The sequence below is a fragment of the Triticum aestivum genome, chromosome 6A (assembly GCF_018294505.1).
Source record: "Triticum aestivum cultivar Chinese Spring chromosome 6A, IWGSC CS RefSeq v2.1, whole genome shotgun sequence".
NCBI classification, from domain to species: domain Eukaryota; kingdom Viridiplantae; phylum Streptophyta; class Magnoliopsida; order Poales; family Poaceae; genus Triticum; species Triticum aestivum.
This window is the reverse complement of record NC_057809.1, coordinates 168293544-168302026: the sequence shown is the minus strand read 5'-3', so window position 1 is coordinate 168302026 and position 8483 is coordinate 168293544.

Genomic DNA, 8483 nt, shown 5'->3' with positions numbered 1-8483 from the left:
CCCAAGACAAGCTCTCAAGGTCAACGAAGGATATTCCTTCTAGCGGGAAGACCCGATCAGGCTCGGAATCCCGGTTACAAGACATTTCGACAATGGTAAAACAAGTCCAGCAACACCGCCCGAATGTGCCGAAAATCCCAGTAGGAGCTGCACATATCTCGTTCTCAGGGCACACTCAGATAGGTCAAGCTACAAGTAAAACCAAACCTCGAGTTTCCCCGAGGTGGCCCCACAGGCTGCCTAGTTTGGACCAACACTCAGAGGAGCACTGACCCAGGGGGGTTTAAATAAGATGACCCTTGGGCTCCGGAAACCCAAGGGAAAAAGAGGCTAGGTAGCAAATGGTAAAACCAAGGTTGGACATTGCTGGAGGAGTTTTATTCAAGGCGAACTGTCAAGGGGTTCCCATTATAACCCAACCGCGTAAGGAACGCAAAATCCGGGAACATAACACCGATATGACGGAAACTAGGGCGGCAAGAGTGGAACAAAACACTAGGCAAAAGGCCGAGCCTTCCACCCTTTACCAAGTATGTAGATGCATTAATTAAATAAGATATATTGTGATATCCCAACAAATATCATGTTCCAACAAGGAACAACATCTCCATGTTCCAACAAGGAACAAACTTCATCTTCACCTGCAACTAACAATGCTATAAGAGGGGCTGAGCAAAGTGGTAACATAGCCAAACAACGGTTTGCTAGGACAAGGTGGGTTAGAGGCTTGGTTCAACAATATGAGAGGCATGATAAGCAAGTGGTAGGTATCGCAGCATAGGCATAGAAAAAGAGCGAGCATCTAGCAAGCAAAGATAGAAGTGATTTCGAGGGTATGGTCATCTTGCCTGAAATCCCGCAAGGACGAAGAACAAGTCCATGAAGAAGACAAAATTGCGTAGTCGAATGTGTCCTCACAAATGCGACGTTCTCGGAACCAACCCCAAGAAGCAAAACCGGAAAGAAGGACACAACATAGTAAACAAACCAGACACGAACATGGTATGATATGCGGGATGCGGTATGCGATGCATATGCATGATTTGGAAAAGAATGATTGAACCTGGCCCCAAATTGTAAAACCAAGAGTGCCGCTGGAAAGATGAGTTGATTTTGGCCGAAATCGATATAAAGATCACCGGAATCGGATGCACGGTTTGCAAATGGCAAGCAAAACAAATATGGCACCGGTCTGCGATAATCAGCAAGTGACCATCTAAATGCATCAAGATAAATAAGCTACTGCACTCAAACATGGCAATAAAATACATGGCAGGGATCCACTTAAGATGCTTGACAAACGATGAACACTGAGCTACGGCTAATTCACTCAATAACAGGTTCAAACAAGCATGGAAAAAGTGCAAATGATAACCGGTTTCAGACTTAGTGGAATTAACTCAAATCTGGGATTTAACATCAGGAAGCATACTTTAGAGCATGAAAACTACATACTACAGGAAAATATCATGGCAAAGAAAGGCACTCCATGAAGCTACTCAAAGCATATAACAAAAGTCCCTTAGTGACCATAAGCCAAAAGGGATCAGAAAATACAATTGCAAGCATGTGAACATAGCAAAAACATAAACATATTCAGACTTAGTGAAAAACTGGAGCATGCAAAACAGATTAACAAGTATGCATGTTTATGAGCTCGATGCACTCACTACAAAGCATGGCATGACAAACTAAGCATACCCCCATGAAGAAGACATGGCATAGAAGCTAGACATGCCAAGAACAACAACATAGCATGCACGGATCAATAGCAACATCCTCGGCAAAATCGCTAAATATGCCAACAATCTGTTAGGATTCACTTTATAGAAAAAGTAGAGCTCGATTGACTCAATCTAGGATGCTCTATAAATGCAAACAAAGACATGGATAGATAGATCACAACATTATTAACAAAACATCCTTACTGATTATCCTCAAAAGAGGCACGGATAATAAGGAAACAACATGAACATATGGCATAAAGACAAAAATAGGACAAGGACTTGGTGAAATTCTAAGTCCCTGAAATCAACATTACCGATTACGCTACTTTGCATGCTTGTGCTAGTCACCACAAAGATCACAAAAATACATGGCATACACCCCTGTAAATATGACATGGCATATAACAAAACACATGTAGAGCTCAGGATCATAGCATGCACACATTAATCATGGCAAAAATGACAAAAGGCCATTTGCTGAAACAGATCTGCAACTTTCCTCACATAGCCCTCTTCCAACAACATTTCGGGCAACAATATGAGCTCAAATGAAAATGATGCAATGAGATGAAATGATGTACTCGTCGAGAAGAAAATTTTGATATGCTACACGCACGAATCGGAGCTACGGATGCAGAGTTATAGCATGCCAAAGTTTGCAAAAAAATTAGGGTTCGGGGAAGAAGTCAACCGAGGGGATTTGACCAGATCTGGATCTGGCCCGATCTACTTTAGCAGGAGGGAGTCGCCGGAGTAAATGGACGCGGCGTCCGGCATCGTCGAGGCTTGCCGGAGAGGAGGGCACCGGCCGGAGGAGGACGAGGAGGGGCGGCGGTCGCCGGAGCTGGGGTCGGCCGGACGGAGGAAGTAGATGGCGGGGGCGGCGACCACGGCGCGGGGCGGCGCGCAGGGCGCCGGCGAACTCGCGGGTGGCGCACGGTGCATTGAGCGAGGTCGGCGCGGCGCCGGGCACCGGCCTTCGGGAAGACAGCGGCGGGGCTAACGGGCGGTGCGGGGGCTCCTTTGGCCCGGTCGGGCGCGGGGAAGGGCCGGTGCTGGGCCTGCGGGCCCGCGTCGGTGGGAGGCGGCGAAGCGGTCCCCCCGGGACAGGTGGCGAGGTGTGATTGGGTGGCGGTGGCGGCGGACGTTGTCCGGTCCGATCCGGACGCGTCCGGCGGCGCGAGGAAGCGGGAGGCTAGGGTTCATCCGTGAAAATTTCGGGGAAGGCCTCATATTTATAGGTAGAGGGAGCTAGGAGAGTCCAAATGAGGTGCGGTTTTCGGCCACGCGATCGTTATCGAACGCTCTAGATGATAGAAGTGGTTTAGATGGGTTTTGGGCCAAATTGGAAGGGTGTTGGGCTGCAACACAAACGAGGCCTTCTCGGTTCCTCGGTTAACCGTTGGAGTATCAAATGAAGTCCAAATGGCACGAAAGTTGACAGGCGATCTACCGGTAGGAAACCAAGGCCGCATGACAAGTCTTGGTCCAATCCGAAAACGTTTAACATCCGCACACGAAAGGAGGTAGAAAGGACCACCGGAGGACATAGGAGCACCGGAATGCAAAATGGACAACGGGGAAAAAGCTCGGATGCATGAGACGAACACGTATGCAAATGAAATGCACATGATGACATGATATGAGATGCAAGACACGCAAGCAATGACAAGGCAACAACAGTGAATAACTGGGCGACACCTGGCACATCGGTCTCGGGGCGTTACAACACTCCACCACTACGAGAGGATCTCGTCCCGAGATCTAGAATGACACCGGAGGGAAAAGGAAGTGAAAGAGAAGAGATAAAACTACATTGCTTCTTTGACAAATGAGTGAAACCAAAGAACCTTGAGAGGTTTAACAACTTCATGAAAAGAATACAACGGAGATAAACGAAGTTGAAAGCACTCCGCCAGAAAAGAGGAACAAAGAAGAATTAATTCGGGCAGCACTCCGATAGAAAAGTGATACAAGACTTGATAAGATGAAAAGAACTTGAGCAAAAGGGCACAACACTCTGGTTAAATGGATAGGCATGAAAAGAACATGATCTTTGACGAAACGAGATGATGGGTTGAAAAGAGCAACATCACAAAGGCTCCGGAACAAAAGAATAGAAGATAGATAATTGAAATAAAAGAATGGAGAAGAAAATGCCAACTTCTGCTGCAAAAGAGCTTGAAAAGGTATCCTTAGGAGAAAGGTCGAATGGAATTGTTGGAACACCAACAATGAAAAGAATAAACTTTATATGGTCTTATGGAATACATCTCAAATTATTAGGTGACAACCTGCCACTCACGGGAAAAAGAATTGGATTGGTAAGAACAAGGAGACGAGAAGCTATTCACCGGAAGGATAGATGAAGAACATGGATCATATATGAGCACCATCAATAGCAACGATCCTTAGGGAAGGCTTTAGGTGAAATATAACCCAAGATAACTCCAACGAAGAGGTTGGTGGATTTAAAATACCCCATTCTTAACAACTTGTGAATCATGAAACATGAACTCAAATTATCAAGAATGACATAATACCACCTCCAATGATACGGTTGAAAGAATTGCACTCCGGATTACAAGATTAAGAATGCTTGAGCTCCTCTGAAAAGAATCTCAATGAACACTTCGAAAAGAAATTAAATCCTTGCTGAACCATCATGTAGAACCTCCATGAAGAACTCCGTTAAACAAAAGAATGATCACACGGAAGGAAAGAGAAGTTGAAAACACAAGGTGAATCCTTGTACTGATATAGATGAATCTCCATGGAGAAATAATTTAAAAAGGTTGGAACTTCGGGAAAAAGAAAAGATGAAACAATAGAAACCTGAGAATTTTGATGAACCTCCGTAATAAGGAATTGAATTTTGTCAATGAAACAAGAATAAGAATTACATTATGCTTATCCTTCACCAATTTAAATTGATGACAAAAAACGGATTTGGCACACTACTTATACTCATTGAAAAGGATTAAGATAGATATTGCACAACTTGGGAAGGTCTTCAACGAACCACCGGAAGGATTGAAACAACGAATAAATTGATATGATAACGAATGCCGAGAACTCTTGAACGAACCACCGTAAGAATTGAAAATGAATGAAGACAAGATAAAGAAACACCGGGTAGAATTAGAAAACGAATGACGATACTTGAAGGAATTTAGAAACATGAGAACGAAGAGATTACGAGCTGATTAGCGAATCCTTGATTTAAGCACCGGTATGATTTATAGTATGAGAGATGAAAGCTGGAATGAATAAATCTTAGATGATGGGCTCCGGATACTCAAACTGAACAGAATCTTGAATTACTCTGGATAGGTGAAAAGAATTCCCACAATCGAAAATAATTATGAGAGGATGGCAACAAGCTAGAATCACGAATCTTGAAGAGAATGGAGCAAGATTAAAGAGAAACTCTTCTTCGGTCTTCCAAATATGAGAATTACGACGAGAAACACCACCATGAATTATTTAGATACTCCAAAATGGAAAATTAGAAATGTTGAACCAACGATGAAAATATTTGAGAGATCTTGGAGAAAACACATTTGCCTGATGACAAATCATACTTACGTCAAACTTTGAAAAGAATTTGGGAGTAACTCCAGGAAGAATTAGAAGAGTCGGGTAAGATCCTGGGAAGAGACCTATGGGTTAGGGCCCACTAAAAAGATACACCGTAGAACGATTACTTGAAAGGGAGATTACACCGGTTGAATTAAATGGCTTGAATAAGATAAGACCTCGAAATAGTTTGAACGGATGCAAAGTGGAAACACGAATCTTCGAGATATCTTCAGCCCTCCAAAACAAAAGCATATCGAGAAGTGAAAGATTAAGAGGTACACCGGCATGAGAAAGCATTTGAAACAAGGAAAAGGATGTGATCAACAAAGCTTGAATTGAAACCACCGGAGAAGAAATGAATGGAGAATGAAGAACATGTAGAGCATCTTCATGAGAAACACCGGGTAAGAACATGAAGGAAAAAGAATGGAGAGACTTCCATCAATAAAATGGATAGTGATTAAGAAATCTGAATCCTTGAAGAAAAAGGGTGGGTGGGTGGGAAAAACAAAGACAACTTGGAATGGAAGAAATGAACACCGTTGAGAAGAAATGATAATTGATCTTGCTGATGTTCAAATGATCGGATCCACTTGAAGAGAACACGCCGGTTGAAAAAAGGATTGACATGACAATCTCGATGATCATGAAGGATTAGTATTCTCGAAGAAATATGAGAACACCGCTTAGAAAAGTTATGGAATCAACACTTGACTTCGAAGCAACTCGAATACCACAACTCAAAACAAACAAAGGATTGGCTCGCAGAATAAGCCAGAAATAACCGCGTGATCCTAAAATAATTTTCGTGAAATTTGAGGAGAGAAGAGTCAAAATTCTACGTCAAGATGCCTCACCAGAGCGACGAAGGGACTGAGGAGTAAAAGAATTCCTAACTCTCTGATATATATAATCCTAAATGACTGAAAACATTTTTCTAGACTCAACAACGCCAACGATTGGATCAAGCAGGGGGCTCCTAAGGTCGGGGAAGTCTCTGATTACCAACTTGTAACGCCCTCGATGTAGCTATATCTCCCACGTGTCGAAGCACGACTTTGAGCCATAATCGCATTGAAAGCAATGTCGCAAGTGAGGTAATCTTCACACAACCCATGTAATACATAAGGGAACGGGATACATAGCTGGCTTACAATCGCCACTTCACACAATACATGAATATAGCATTACAACATCCAAATACAATCAAGGTCCGACTACGGAACCAAAATAAAAGAAGACTACCCCAAATGCTACACAGATCCCCGATCGACCCCAACTAGGCTCCACTACTGATCAACTAGAACGAAACAACACAAAGGAAAAGATCTTCATCGGGCTCCTCCTTGAGCTTGGTTGCGTCATCTGCACGGTTCAACGGCACCTGCAAGCTGGTTTTGGAAGTATCTGTGAGCCACGGGGACTCAGCAATCTCACACCCGCGCGATCAAGACTATTTAAGCTTATAGGTAGGGTAAAAGGTATGATATGGAGCTGCAGCAAGCGACTAGCATATATGGTGGCTAACATACGCAAATGAGAGCGAGAAGAGAAGGCAAAAGCACGGTCGAGAATCTATGATGAAGAAGTGATCCTAGAACAACCTACGTCAAGCATAACTCCAACACCGTGTTCACTTCCCGGACCCTGCCGAAAAGAGACCATCACGGTTACACACGCGGTTGATGTATTTTAATTAAGATCAACTTCAGGTTTTCTACAACCAGACATTAAGAAATTCCCATCTGCCCATAACTGCGGGCACGACTTTCAAAAGTTCAAAACCCTGCAGGGGTGTCCCAACTTAGCCCATCACAAGCTCTCACGATCAACGAAGGATATTCCTTCTAGCGGGAAGACCCGATCAGGCTCGGAATCCCGGTTACAAGACATTTCAACAATGGTAAAACAAGTCCAGCAACACCGCCCGAATGTGCCGACAAATCCCGATAGGAGATGCACATATCTCGTTCTCAGGGAACACTCAGATAGGTCAAGCTACGAGTAAAACCAACCATTGAGTTTCCCCGAGGTGGCCCCGCAGGCTGCCCAGTTCGGACCAACACTGAGAGGAGCATTGGCCCTTGGGCTCCGAAAACCCAAGGGAAAAAGAGGTTAGGTGGCAAATGGTAAAACCAAGGTTGGGAATTATTGGAGGAGTTTTATTCAAGGCGAACTGTCAAGGGGTTGCCATTATAACCCAACCGCATAAGGAACGCAAAATCCGGGAACATAACACCAATATGACGGAAACTAGGGCGGCAAGAGTGGAACAAAACACTAGGCAAAAGGCCGAGCCTTCCACCCTTTACCAAAGATATAGATGCATAAATTAAATAAGATATATTATGATATCCCAACAAATATCACGTTCCAACAAGGAACAACATCTCCATGTTCCAACAAGGAACAAACTTCATCTTCATCTGCAACTAACAACGCTATAAGAGGGGCTGAGCAAAGCGGTAACATAGCCAAACAATGGTTTGCTAGGACAAGGTGGGTTAGAGGCTTGGTTCAACAATATGGGAGGCATGATAAGCAAGTGGTAGGTATCGCAGCATAGGCATAGCAAAAAAGCAAGCATCTAGCAAGCAAAGATAGAAGTGATTTCGAGGGTATGGTCATCTTGCCCGATATCCCGCAAGGAAGAAGAACAAGTCCATGAAGAAGACAAACGGGCGTAGTCGAATGGTTCCTCACAAATGCGACGTTCTCTGAACCAACCCCAAGAAGCAACACCGGAAAGAAGGACACAACATAGTAAACAAACCACACACAAACATGGTATGATATGTGGGATGCAGTATGCAATGCATATGCATGATTTGGAAAAGAATGATTGAACCTGGCGTCAACTTGGAAAACCAAGAGTACCACTGGAAAGATGAGTTGATTTCGGTCGAAACCGATATAAAGATCACCGGAATCGGATGCACGGTTTGGCAATGGCAAGCAAAACAAATATGGCACCGGTCTGCGATAATCAGCAAGTGACCATCTAAATGCATCAAGATAAATAAGCTAATGCACTCAAACATGGCAATAAAATACATGGCTTGGATCCACTCAAGATGCTTGACAAAGGATGAACACTGAGCTACAACTAATTCACTCAATAACAGGTTCAAACAAGCATGGAAAAAGTGCAAATGATAACAGGTTTCAGACTTT